The following is a 14249-nucleotide window of genomic DNA, read 5'->3' on the forward strand; positions in this document are numbered from 1 at the left end:
TGATCAATGTATCACACACAGGTTTTCCCACAATTATAAAACAAAAATGATTGAAAATGCTGAATAAATTGATTGGGTCTATAAATCATGACATACCATTTAATTTTAATTTAAAAAACTGATCTGAGCTAGCTCCTTGTCGTCCTGCTACTGTGCGGTCTATGAATTTGGCATTTGAATGGTGGTGCTGCCTGGCTTAGTCTTTGCCCAGATGTGATGTACCTCTTGCACTGTGTAAATCAACTCGGCAGAGCCAAAGGTATTATAGCTATCAAAGGTATTATATAAAGGTATTATATACACTTAAGTAAATATATATATATATATATATATATATATATATATATATATATATATATATATATATAGGCTAAAGAAAAGCTGTAACACTAAGAAAATTGCCATAATGTACACAGGAGAAGAACTCCTCCAAAAATATGTTCAAAATACAAATGTATTGAGTATTATATGCTGACAAAAATCTAAAAAGACATACAACTAGAATAAAACAATACTCCCAAGGCCGATTGTAGTCAGACAAACTGCTGCTGATGCTACAATATCACAAAAATATAGCACAATACCACCAAGACAAGTCACTAATTATTATGCAAAGGCCTACAATCCAAAGTGCAATGCAGTCCGTGAAAAATTGCAAATAGTAAAAAATATGCAGTAAGTGTGAAGAATATAAAAATTATGAACTATATAAAGATATACCCAATAAGAGAAGGCTAAGCCTTTGTTAAATCGAAAAAAAGTGCTAGTGCAAAGAGAAATTATAAAGATCCAAGAACAAAGCAGTGTGAAGTGGGGGTTTACCATGATGGGATCAGCTTGCAGCAGAGCAAAGGAATGCATAACGCGCTCGCAGCACGGCTGATTTAATGGACGCTCCATTGAACACATGATGTACCAGCGAATGAATATTGCATACTTGCCTTGCTGTCAGTCCCTCTCAGAAGCTCAGTATTTATTCATATTAATGATTTTTTGCCAGTTCCGACTACATCTAGTCAGGACTGGAAGCCTTGGGGCCCTTTTCCACTATATCAGTTGCTGTCAGCTACCGTATAACTGAAAGGACAACTGATGTGTAAGGTAATGTCCATGTTCTTCTATGACTCACGTGAATGAAAAAAACAGGTTAACGGAGTGCTGATCCGAAAAGCTGTTATAGGCTCATCACCATTTTTAAAATGGAGGATGGAGAATTCCATCATTCACAGTGGACAAACAGGAGATGGTAGAGGAGAAAGAGATTGATGAGTAGACTACATTGGAGGCAAGTATGATGTGTGTATATTTAATTTGACTTTTATTTTTCAGTACAGGTTTGCTTTAAGTAGTACTGAAAAAGACACACTGTTCACATAACTTCAAGGGCAGCATTTAATAGGAAATTCAACAGAAAAGGCACATGCATGAAAAAATGTTAACTGCTTTAGGCTGTCTTCAATTTTTCTACCTGTGTTCTTGACTTTGTAACTAGTGTGTGCATAAAATAGGGGCCAAGGTCTTTTTTACTTCACGTTTGGCTAAGTTGCAATGAGTTATGATTCAGTTTCAACTAGAACCTACGTACATCTTCATTTTCTAGGACAAAGCATTTGTGCGCATAACTTGATACTATCAAAGTAAGCTAATTAGATATGTATTTCCAAAAAATGTTAATAACCAAATGATAATATGTCCTCATTTAAATATTTTTTTTTATGTTTTAACTAATAGTGGCATTTGTTTTACAATTTACAACTGGGAAAGACTGCTAACTGATATGACACCATCGGCTTATCTGACAAACAATCAGGTAAGATTGCCAAGGGCACCTTAAAGCCCTACTTCACTCGCCTAGATTTTCAATTTTTACTAAAGGTGAAATAGAAACTATGCCACTGCTCACGCAATGTTCATATTTAAGGGCGCTATTCCAGATAAATTCCCAGTGAAATTGGAAACTCAGTCACGTGGCCCAAAGGTCTGTGCACAAAATATAGAGTAGCTAGCAGGGTTGGAGTTTCTTCTTCTGCAGCAAACCATCACCTGACTCCTCCCACCTCCTCAGCTCTGTATTCACAGGAAATGACTAGTCAGTGCCCCCTCCTAGCAACTACCTGACTCTCCTGTGGCTAATGGGGGAGAAATGTACACTACAGTTCAGTCAAACCAAGCCGCATATGACATTAACGTAGAAAGTCAGCATTGGAATTCCAGTCAATGAGGTCATAAAAAATAATAAGGCCTCTTTCACATTGGAGCATTTTATTATCGATTTCAGCTTGTCTGCAAATCGCTAGCACTTCAAAAAGCGCTATGGCAATGCAAATCAATGGTAGTGTTCACACCCTAGCATTTGCCAGTGATTAGTGATTTGCTGAAGTTGCAAACATGGGGTGTGCAGCATTTTTGTAGCAATTTATATGTAGGCTGCCATATTTATTTCCTTTTAAGAAATACAAGTTGCCTGGCTGTCCTGCTGATCTTTTGCCTCTAATACTTTTAGGGCTCTTTCACACTAAGACGTTGCGTTTCATGCAACGTTAAGGTTGCATAACGTGCCCCTAACGCAACGCATGTTAGTATTGAAGTTTGACGTTATATAGAGCCGCGTTATGCGTCTCTTGGTGCGTCTGTGATGCGTACTTTTTGACACATACTATCTAACGAAAACAGCGCATGCGGCAAATAAAAAAAAAAATAGTACTGAGCATGTGCAAACATCCGAACGCAGCCAAATACGAGTATAACGCACAGCACGCTGCACTTTCATTGAACGTGCAGCGTTATACTCCAACGCAACGTGGGCACTGTGAACAGCCCATTGATTTTTCATTGCTGTGAGTTAGGCTGCATTACAGGCTGCTCTAACGTGCGCCTGTAACGTCCCACTGTGAAAGCAGCCTTAGCCATAAATCCGGAACAAGCATGCAGCAGATCAGGTGTTTCTGACATTTTTGGCAGATCTGACAAGATTAGCTGCATGTTTGTTTCTGGTGAGTAGTTCTGACAGAACTGATGCCAGAATGATTAGCAGGACAGCCAGGCAACTGGTATTGCTTAAAAATACATATGGCAGCTTCCATATCCCTCTCACTTCAGTTGTCCTTTACGTATGATTATAGCTGTACATGCTCATATATCTCATTGTGTCACTTAAGGTACCCTTTAAAGTTACTGTACAAAAGAGAATCAAGTCACTGCTGTAAATAAAATGAGGGTTATTGCTGCATTCAAATGGTTAGAAAGCCATCACCTATATGATACAAGAGTGAATAGATACAGAGGCCCAAAGCCTACTAAAGGTAAGGCTGATGTCTATGTTCATGAAATAAAATGTTTCTGCAGTAAAACTTGTAAAAACGGTGTTTCCTGCAGTAGTTGCTCACTGTTTTTAACCCGCAATAAATCACCTACCGGTACATTAAAAATGTAATTTGGCCATGGGTGACTGATAGTTTGCATAAAGCCGCACACACACCAGTTGCCAGACAAGCTGCACCAAGAACCATATCCAGCCCTCTACCTCAGTAATCTCCTCTATCATTGTATTTCTATTCTTACAGAACATAATAAAGAAATGGAGAAAAGAAAAAGAAACAATAAAAGAAATGAAGGAATGGAAGAGAAAGTCAAGGGTGAACAAGAAGCTTCCACACAAATCATGAGGACACTTGCACATCTAATAGCAGCGGTCAAAGCCCCGCATCACGCTGCAGAAACCAGCCTTTATATGTCCCTGCGACATGGTGCAGCAACTACTAGCACCGCAGAAAGCAGCCTTCATATAACCCTGCACCACCATGCGCCGACAGGGTCATATGCATAGCGCCGCCCCCCGGCTGGTGACATACTCCCTGCTGGGCAGGAAATACCTCACTGGGTTGCCGCTGATCCGCGCATGCTCGCCGTGCAGTGGTGTAGCAATAGAGGATTCAGAGGTTGCGACCGCACAGGGGTCCTTGGGCCAGAGGGGCCCACCCTCAACAGCAGTATTAGCTCTTTATTGATCCGGTGCTCGTAATTCTCACTTCTACAGATGCTTTCAATAGAGGTAATCATTAAAAAACTGTTCCCCTCCTCTGCTTACACCTCTCATACTGTGGTTGTCCTTGTCAGGTTTTGGTGTGCCGTATCAATTGTTATGTATGTATAGAGTGCTGGGGAGGGGGGGCAATGGAAAACTTGCACTTGGATCCAAAGCTCCTTAGCTACGGCACTGGCGCTGTGTCTCCTGTAGTGCACAATGCCTGCGTCACCCATTAACTTGCATTACTGCTTAATCCTTAGGCACAGATTATGTGGTAACGCGTTGTAACGATTGTGGGATATCTCCGTGTTCAGCGCACAAAGATGTGCGCTGACACTGCGGAGGTCCTCCACAAGCGTGTCAAGATGCTAGAATCCAGCTTTTGGTGCAAGCACCAGTAGAGGGAAATTCCTGTCGGCAGAGGGCGCTGGGGAGCACAGAGGAACCAATCCCCTGCACCTCCACAAATGCCAGACAGGAATTGCACGAAGCGCAGAACGCAATCGCAAGAGAAGCGATTGCGAATGAGAACGAGCAAAGGGACAGGTTGTATGTGTGTGTGCGCCAATTTAGTCGCCACCCCGCGACCGCGCACACACAACAGCAGGTGCAAAACAGAAACGCAACCGCCAAGAACGGCGATTGCCAGAAGTGACACAAGGCAGATCAGAACAGAATACGAGTATAGCAAAGGCACAGTAAATCATACAATGAGAAGATACGGAAAAATAATAAACGCTAACCGCGAACACCGCACTCATTCGCAACAGTGCACGCGGTTATGCGCGGTCTCCACGTGATAAGCACGCCTAACTAACCTTCAACAGACAAACACGAAACAAAGAACCTGAACGCTTGCTTAACGGTTACCTCATCGAGCCTACAGCAAGCGCCCGTATCAGACAAGACAGACAAACGAGAAACAGGAACTAGGCAGAAAGGATCCACCGCTCTTCCGCCAGAGCAAGTGTGATCCAAGCAGGAACACAGATCAGAAAGATCCACAGCCGCTAACGCTAGCGGCTAGTGCAATCTAAACAAGACAGATCAGATGAGGTAGCTGGTAGCAACCGCTGCTCCAGCTTACACTCCAGGAACTAGATCAGAAGGATCCACAGCCGCTACCGCTAGAGGCTAGTGCGATCCAAACAAGACAGAGCGATTCGCTATCAACCGCCGCTGGTGACAGCGCAATCGCGACAGACAAGACAGGACAGAATAGGCAGTACAAATTATACACAAACTGACTGCACTAACTAGGAATGCAAGGAGCACTCCCCAAGAATTAACTATACTAAGATAGCAGTGGCTGACACTCCAGGTGAGTCCAGCAGGAACAAACCTCTATGAGCAGCGAAGCATTGTGGGACACACATAGTACACGCCTCCAATGAATGTGGCCAGGCAATTTGCATGACAACGTATGCAAATTCCTCAGCAAGCACAAGCTGCAAAACTGACAGAAGGTCTTCTTTCCAGAGTCCTGCAGCATGCAGACCTGAATAATGATCAAAAGGCTGCCTGCCTGCGCAGGCAGCTGAGCGGATCGTTACAGTACCCCCTACCTCTAGGGACGAATTCCAGACGTCTTTCAAAACTGGCGTTACCAAAAAACTCTAACTGAAGACTCATGAAGGTCGGGGCAGCCCGACAAGGTCCAATTCCAGAGTCAGTCCACCCGAAACCGACCTCATCGGAAACAGAAGCCACCGAAACATGCCCATCAGTACTACCAGTCTTAGCGTAACACCCATCAGGACTGTGGATACCAGAGAAAAAGCCATCGACACCCTCCAGACAATACCCACCACCTTCCAAGGAGCGTCCGAAAATACCAAACCTGCCACAATACCTGTTCGAAGTGTCCCTTACAACACAAAAGCCACCATTGATCTTATCCAGGGGTCCAAGCAAAATCTCTCCCGGAATCTCCCAGAACCTTTTGAAGCTCCACAGAGATCCCAAGAGGGCAGAACAATCACCAGGCTCACATGGAGAATTACCAAGAACCCCCATGGAACCAATGACAATTCCGGATTCAGAATTACGAGGACACCCATCAAGATCAAGACTTTCAGGGACCACTTCTGGGCATGCAAGCAGGCAGGCTAAATCAGAGCATGTCTCCACCGAGGAAGCATCTGAGTACGCTGGTAACCGAGGCACACTTGGGCTTTCTGGGTCACAGAGCACACTGGGGTACACCAGCACAGGAGAAACCTCAGGACATGTCGGGGAACTGCCGACCTCAGAGTCCGGCACGACAAGACCAAAACCAGTACCGGACAGAGAATCATCATGAGTGGAGGTCACAGGCACTGGACTTTCACAAGAAGACTCGGATACAAATTCAGAAATTTCTGTGACAATAATATCATTGACTACATATGAGTGAAGCTCCATCAGAGCTGAAAAGGTAGCCAGCAAGGCAGCAATGCCTACGGAAGAGGGTAACACCTCAGAAGGACTTGGGGGGCAGGAGACATCTCCTACAAGTTCTGCACCCTTTGGGAGGAACTCGGAGACCTCCAGAACATCAAACAAGACCTCAGGAACATCATTTTTCAAGTTTTCTCGGAAGGATTCTGAACTATCCATGTTACAGGGCAAAACTGGAACTTTATTTTGTGGACAGGGCAGATGTCTCAGGAATGGTTCCACCATAACCTGAGACTGGATCTCATCATCATGAGGGGAATGTACAGGTATATTTACTGGAACACACACTGACTCCCTAACTTCATTCTCACTGTACCCAGAATTCTGTGTGGCAGTCAAACTAGCTTGTAACTCCAAAACTGCAGAAAAACAGGTGAGTATAGTGGCAATACCTAGACGAGCTTCTAGGGACACTGCAGGAGACTCTAAACAAGGCCATCTTAACTCATCCAGAGTACAGGGTGCAGAATCAGCACTTTCCTCAGAACAAGAAAGGGACTCACAAATGTCAGTGTGATTGGACATCATATTGTTATTCATGGTACAGGGCAGGCTCAGAGAAACTTTCTCTGGACCCAGCAAAGATGTTTCAGAGTCAGATTCGCAAAACCGAAGCGCTGTCTCACTCTTAGATTCGGCTAACAATGTCAAATCCGAGGAGCCAGAACGCAAAACCTGCGAATCCAAGATCGCTTTAGGTTGTGAAACTGACGCTTCCATAGCGCAAATCTCCGCGATCTGCGGAGCAGACTGCAAGGCATCTAGGGTCGAAACACTGGAGCAATTGTCCCCAGGCAAAGGGCCCTTACAGGTGTGAACAGGGTGAGACAGACTCATCTGCAGAAGAAATAGCGACATCAACAGAATAAACTTTATTAGGCATATTAATTTCACTTTTGATGCTGCATAGTTTAGGAATTTTTCCCATAGCAGGATCATAGATGGAAGATCTTAAAGATCTGTTCTTAGATGACAAGGGATCCCACATATCTTTGAGAAAACTGGCACATTCATGTTGATCACAATCTGCAGGAACATCTGAGAAACAGGCATTACATCGCATAGATTCAAACTTCACGCAATCAGGAGAGAATCTTTCAAGATTCGCACAGGAATCAACCACAGTAGTGCACCCATTCATGTCAGGTCGCACAATATCTAGACTCACATGCTTTACCCCAGAAAGGCAGGAACAATCATCCGATAACGATGTCTCTTTATTGAAGTCAATTGATTGGTGTGTGTGCAATTCATCCAAAATCGTCTGCCACACATAAGTCACCGGATTCACAAAACATTTGTCACACTCATCAGAGTCAATCAAATCGTACACCGAATCAAGACAAGCATAAAGAATCCCTGCGCTTTTTGCGATGTAAAAATCGCAAAACGCCTTCCAATCAATCTCGAACTCCTCAATTAATGCTCCAATATCCCATGGAGCAAATGGGGGTTCAAACAACTCGGTTTCCAAGAAACCCTCATAAGGGTTGGGGTCAGGAACATGCAAAGACTTTCTTATTCCTTTAATATAGAAAATAATTCTGCCTATCAAAGGATCCACAAATGCCCTTTCTTGGGGTAATGAAACCTGAGACTGAGAAATTTCAGACTTTACAGAAACAATTTTTTTATTTGTAATTGCTATGGGCAACGGATTTTTCAGCTGAGAAGTCTTCCTTTTTTTCCTGCTTTTAGTCCTTGCTGCTTTAGGTGGCTGCTGTTTAGACACAGGGGAATAGTTACTGCATTCATTTTCAAACTGAGGGCTCATTTCCACTATCGCGAATTCGCATGCGTTTTTCGCATGCAAATTTGCATAGCAATACAAGTGAATGGGACTGTTTCCACTTGTCAGGATTCCTTTGCGTTTTTCTGTGCAGAAAAAATTTGCATGGCAGAGCCATCAGAATTCGCATGCCGCATACAGCTATGCGAATCGCATACAATGTATTTAATAGGAAATTCGCATGAGGTTTTGGTATGCGAATTTTCATGCGAATTCGCATAGAAACAATGGAAAAGCACACCAGCACTGCCATGGTTAAATTCGCATGCATCATCATCCATGCGAATTCCTGTGCGAATTCGCATGGACCCGCATGCGAATTTCGCATCCGCATGCGAATTTTTTCCGCGGCGATTCGCACCGCACAAGTGGAAATGCAGCCTGAATGGTTTTGCATGAAGTAGGTAGAGCAGCTGACTCATTAGCAACTACACACTCATACAGGGCAGGTGGCAAGCAAGGCAACTCAAACCAGTAGGAGAATGTAAATGTAAGAAACTGATATAGATTATCATTCCAAGAATTGTCTTGCAAGATTTCATGAGCCCATACAAACAGATCATCTTTCAAAAGCACATAAGCTAATTGGAGAGCAGACGTGGACGGATGAGTAATTTGAAAAGTAGGATTCAGACAAAATTTGACGCATTCAGAGAGAAAATCCTCTTTCGTCTCTGATTTAATACTTTGAAACTCTTAAAGACACAGGAACCATACTCAGCAAAATCGTACAAATCAGAAATTCTCTCTACACTGGGGTTTTGGGTTGGGCTGCTCATAATGTAACGATTGTGGGATATCTCCGTGTTCAGCGCACAAAGATGTGCGCTGACACTGCGGAGGTCCTCCACAAGCGTGTCAAGATGCTAGAACCCAGCTTTTGGTGCAAGCACCAGTAGAGGGAAATTCCTGTCGGCAGAGGGCGCTGGGGAGCACAGAGGAACCAATCCCCTGCACCTCCACAAATGCCAGACAGGAATTGCACGAAGCGCAGAACGCAATCGCAAGAGAAGCGATTGCGAATGAGAACGAGCAAAGGGACAGGTTGTATGTGTGTGTGTGCGCCAATTTAGTCGCCACCCCGCGACCGCGCACACACAACAGCAGGTGCGAAACAGAAACGCAACCGCCAAGAACGGCAATTGCCAGAAGTGACACAAGGCAGATCAGAACAGAATACGAGTATAGCAAAGGCACAGTAAATCATACAATGAGAAGATACGGAAAAATAATAAACGCTAGCTAACCGCGAACACCGCACTCATTCGCAACAGTGCACGCGGTTATGCGCGGTCTCCACGTGATAAGCACAATAGAGACAAGCACGCCTAACTAACCATCAACAGACAAACACGAAACAAAGAACCTGAACGCTTGCTTAACGGTTACCTCATCGAGCCTACAGCAAGCGCCCGTATCAGACAAGACAGACAAACGAGAAACAGGAACTAGGCAGAAAGGATCCACCGCTCTTCCGCCAGAGCAAGTGTGATCCAAGCAGGAACACAGATCAGAAAGATCCACAGCCGCTAACGCTAGCGGCTAGTGCAATCTAAACAAGACAGATCAGATGAGGTAGCTGGTAGCAACCGCTGCTCCAGCTTACACTCCAGGAACTAGATCAGAAGGATCCACAGCCGCTACCGCTAGAGGCTAGTGCGATCCAAACAAGACAGAGCGATTCGCTATCAACCGCCGCTGGTGACAGCGCAATCGCGACAGACAAGACAGGACAGAATAGGCAGTACAAATTATACACAAACTGACTGCACTAACTAGGAATGCAAGGAGCACTCCCCAAGAATTAACTATACTAAGATAGCAGTGGCTGACACTCCAGGTGAGTCCAGCAGGAACAAACCTCTATGAGCAGCGAAGCATTGTGGGACACACATAGTACTTATAGTACACGCCTCCAATGAATGTGGCCAGGCAATTTGCATGACAACGTATGCAAATTCCTCAGCAAGCACAAGCTGCAAAACTGACAGAAGGTCTTCTTTCCAGAGTCCTGCAGCATGCAGACCTGAATAATGATCAAAAGGCTGCCTGCCTGCGCAGGCAGCTGAGCGGATCGTTACACGCGTATTGAGGCAATATGAAAACTTCCAGCGCGCTGCGTCGCGAGAACTGTGCAAGTCTCCATAGACTTGCATGGCCTTTGCGGCAGCGAAGAGTACTGCGGTGCGTCGCAGTGTGCAAGGAGCCTAAATCTTTGCTAGGATAAGTTCAAGATAAGATTTCTCAACAGCTTGGGAAAAAGCAGCATGTAAACCACTAATGTATTTAGTATGTAAAAAATAACTTATAAAATATTATAGCAAGGTGCAGGGCTTTTTACAGTGCTTTAGATTTTGACCCTAGCCTGCTTACTGAATAATTTGCAATAATAATGGCACAAGCCACAAGTGATGCCATCTGTGTTATCAAACTGGGAAATAACATTTCCAGAAGACATAATTAATCAGTGACCCTTTAGTGAACATTTATAGTGAAATATTATGAGCTCATTAGGCTTAAATTGTACAATCATATTTTGCATACTGAGCTTGCTCAAATTGGGCATAAGCAGACCACATACAGTAATTATAATGCTGTCCCAAGGCAAACACATTTGTCACGTGGGGAGGTACAAAAGTTTATATCTGAAGTCAATTTGCATCAAACACACTGATAAGCAGAATATTAAGTGAATCACTTTGAAGAAATGATTCAATCTAAATGAAAAAAAATCTCTATGGTTTACTTAAAGAAAACCTGAAAAGGGAGGAATTGGGTTGCCATATTTGGTTACTTTTAAACAATACCAGTTGCCTGGCATCCTGCTGATCTATTTGGCTGCAGAAGTGTCTGAAACACCCCACAAAAAAGCAGGCAGCCGACCTTGTCCGATTTTTGAAAGAATTATCTGATCTGCATGAGCTTGTTCAGGGTCTATGTCTAAAGGTATTAAAAGCAGAGGGTCAGCCCTGAGGAAAGAGAAAATCAATATGGCAGCCTCCATATCTGTCTCACTTCAGGTTCCCTTTAAATTGGCATCCAGAATATTTTTTTGGTTCTGCCCTGTTTTAAGATTAACAGATGCCAAAGTAATCCATGCTATTGACAGCTACAGACAGCTTATTCATTTTATAACACTTTATGTGTTTGAATGTGCACAGGAATCAACAGTCAGAAGTGTTTTTCTTGTTTGTTTTTCACAAGGTGAGGGTGGAAGTGGGCGGGATAATTTCTCTGAATGGCTACAACTGTACTTAAAGGTGACATCTTTGACGGATGTCGCCCGTCAGGGATCAGTGCCTCATCCTCTTGGGCGACATTGTTGGTTCAGGCAGCACACACGCGTTTTAAGCTGTGTAGCTGACGACACGCTGCGTCGCTATGCGGGGGGTTGACGGAGGGACAACAAGTAGCACGTGGGTGATGTCGAATGGTGGGCGAGGGGGAACAATGGTATCGGCTGGGGATTGGCGTTACTGGGGGAGAGTAGATCCGCCTGGTGGATATCTTGCTGGTTGGGGGTCGGGGGTCACTGACTGCCGTACACACACCTGATTATCGGCTGAGGTGGTTGTTATCGGCGTGCGTATGAGGCTTAAAGTGAACCTTAACTCAAATTAACAAAAAAAAAGCCCCATGCAGCCATCCTGGGCCCTCAAAGTCACTCACGGATCCTCTGGTCCTCCGCCACCAGCTGGTTTCGTTTTTCGCGGTCCGCCACGCGTATCATTGCACGTGTTCCCGAAGGATGCTATTGCGGGCGTCAACACGTATCTTTGCACCCTTTTATGTGAGTTAAAGTTTCCTTTAAGAAGCAGATATAACTCAGGCCCAGCATCCACCCATTATCGACCATTTGTGACATTTTTATGTCTCTAGGAGACAAAAGGGACAAGATTTTCTTCAATTTCTCAGTTCTGTGCACCAGTAAATTACCCCACCCCTAAATCAGAGCAGAATTTATGGTGAATGTTTTCAGGGCGACAGCTGATGTGTGCAAAAATGTGCGTACACATGCACTACTAAATGCATCGACGGGTCCACCGGACCCTCCCGCTGGGAGGTCTTTAGCAGACAGTGTGCACGTTTGTACGCGCTGTCGGTGGACTGATAAGGCTGTTTCTGTTCAGAAACAGCATTATAAGTCCGCCGACAGCGAGTACACATGCACTACTGTTGACTGAACGTCCACCCAGCAGGAGGGTCCGGTGGACCCCTCGTTGCCGGCGGTAGTGCGTGTGTACGCACCTTTAGAGATAAGCATTTTAGGGACATTTTCCCATCTGCACATTTCAGCTTTAAAGATCCTAACAACTAATGTAAATGCAGCAGTGTGTGCATGTAGGTGTGCGTGAATACTCTATGACAATCAATCAGCAATTATCTTCCATTGTTCTGTCTGCTCTAATCTGGTGAAGGGCGGATATTCTCCACAGGTTTCTGCACTTCGCAGATATCTGTTGCTGTTTTCAATAAGTTATTAATTAAGCCCACATTTTTTAAAATAGACATGTACTATAACGAGAAAATATTCATTTTAGAAACTGCCTCCAAAAGATAATGTTCTATTGTTCATTCTTTAGCTAAAAGATACAGTGCAGAAAAGTAGCAGGCTCTGTGTGTTTCTTATTAGGGATGGTCAGAATTACTGAATTATGAAATAATTACTTCTGGTAAATCCGTTCATTTACATTGAAGTCATTACTAGCAGATAATTGCAAAGTCCCCATACATGCTATTGTCACCAAATTTTCTAGGCATATGTATGGAGAATAGTTGGAACACGTCAAAAGACCTTGTCGTTTTTGAAAAAATAGTTTTTGAAGAATTCAAAGAAAAAATTGTTTTAGGCTAGGTTCACAGTGGTCAGTTGCATAACACACGCCTTGTAATGACTGTGAACTACAATGGAGACAGGACATAGACTTTAAAGGGGAACTGAAGAGAGAGGTATATGGAGGCTGTCATGTTTATTTCCTTTTAGACAATACCAGTTGCCTGGCAGCCCTGCTGATCCTCTGCCTCTAATACTATTAGCCATAGCCCCTGAACAAGCATGCAGCAGATCAGGTGTTTCAGTGGTTCAGACTTATAAGTCTGATCTGACAAGACTAGCTGCATGCTTGTTTCTGGTTTTAATCAGATACTACTGCAGAGAAATAGACCAGCAGGGCTGCCAGGCAACTGGTATTGATTTAAAGGAAATAAACAGGACAGCCTCCATATACCTCTCTCTTCAGTTCCCCTTTAATACAAAGCCTGCATGCAGCGCGTTATATTAACCTGGTCCATTACTGTGAACAGGCCCATAGAATTAAGAAAAGGTGGGGGGAAAGGCTGCGCGTCCCTAAACACATGCTGCAATTGAATGGTTAATCGCATAGGCATACACCGCCTCTGCTAGACTGAAAAATGCATGCCCTGCATCCAAGACAAGTTCAACCTCCTGTTCAACCAAATGTAAGTTACACATTTTTTTTGCTTAGCTGCTCCCAAGGTTTTAAATTTAGGTTAGGTCACTTGCCTGGAGGTTTGCCTCACCGTGGCGCAAGTGTCTAGTATAATACAGGATCTTCTCAAAAAATTAGCATATTGTGATAAAGTTCATTATTTTCTGTAATGTACTGATAAATATTAGACTTTCATATATTTTAGATTCATTACACACAACTGAAGTAGTTCAAGCCTTTTTATTGTTTTAATATTGATGATTTTGGCATACAGCTCATGAAAACCCCAAATTCCTATCTCAAAAAATTAGCATATTTCATCCGACCAATAAAAGAAAAGTGTTTTTAAAACAAAAAAAAGTCAACCTTCAAATAATTATGTTCAGTTATGCACTCAATACTTGGTCGGGAATCCTTTTGCAGAAATGACTGCTTCAATGCGGCGTGGCATGGAGGCAATGAGCCTGTGGCACTGCTCAGGTGTTATGAAGGCCCAGGATGCTTCGATAGTGGCCTTAAGCTCATCCAGAGTGTTGGGTTTTGC

At 43.7% G+C, this 14249-nt stretch overlaps 1 protein-coding gene and 1 long non-coding RNA gene across 2 annotated transcripts in view; one reads left to right on the top strand and one right to left on the bottom strand.

Moving 5' to 3' along the window:
- SLCO3A1 (solute carrier organic anion transporter family member 3A1) overlaps nt 1-14249 on the bottom strand; it is a 383290-nt gene that overhangs the window by 335677 nt on the left and 33364 nt on the right. The window lies entirely within an intron of this gene.
- On the top strand, nt 1548-3859 carry LOC137561201 (uncharacterized). Its single transcript, XR_011029924.1, has 3 exons — nt 1548-1637; nt 1732-1810; nt 3564-3859. It is a non-coding gene; the product is annotated as an uncharacterized lncRNA (long non-coding RNA).

The sequence above is a fragment of the Hyperolius riggenbachi genome, chromosome 3, assembly GCF_040937935.1.
Source record: "Hyperolius riggenbachi isolate aHypRig1 chromosome 3, aHypRig1.pri, whole genome shotgun sequence".
NCBI lineage: Eukaryota > Metazoa > Chordata > Amphibia > Anura > Hyperoliidae > Hyperolius > Hyperolius riggenbachi.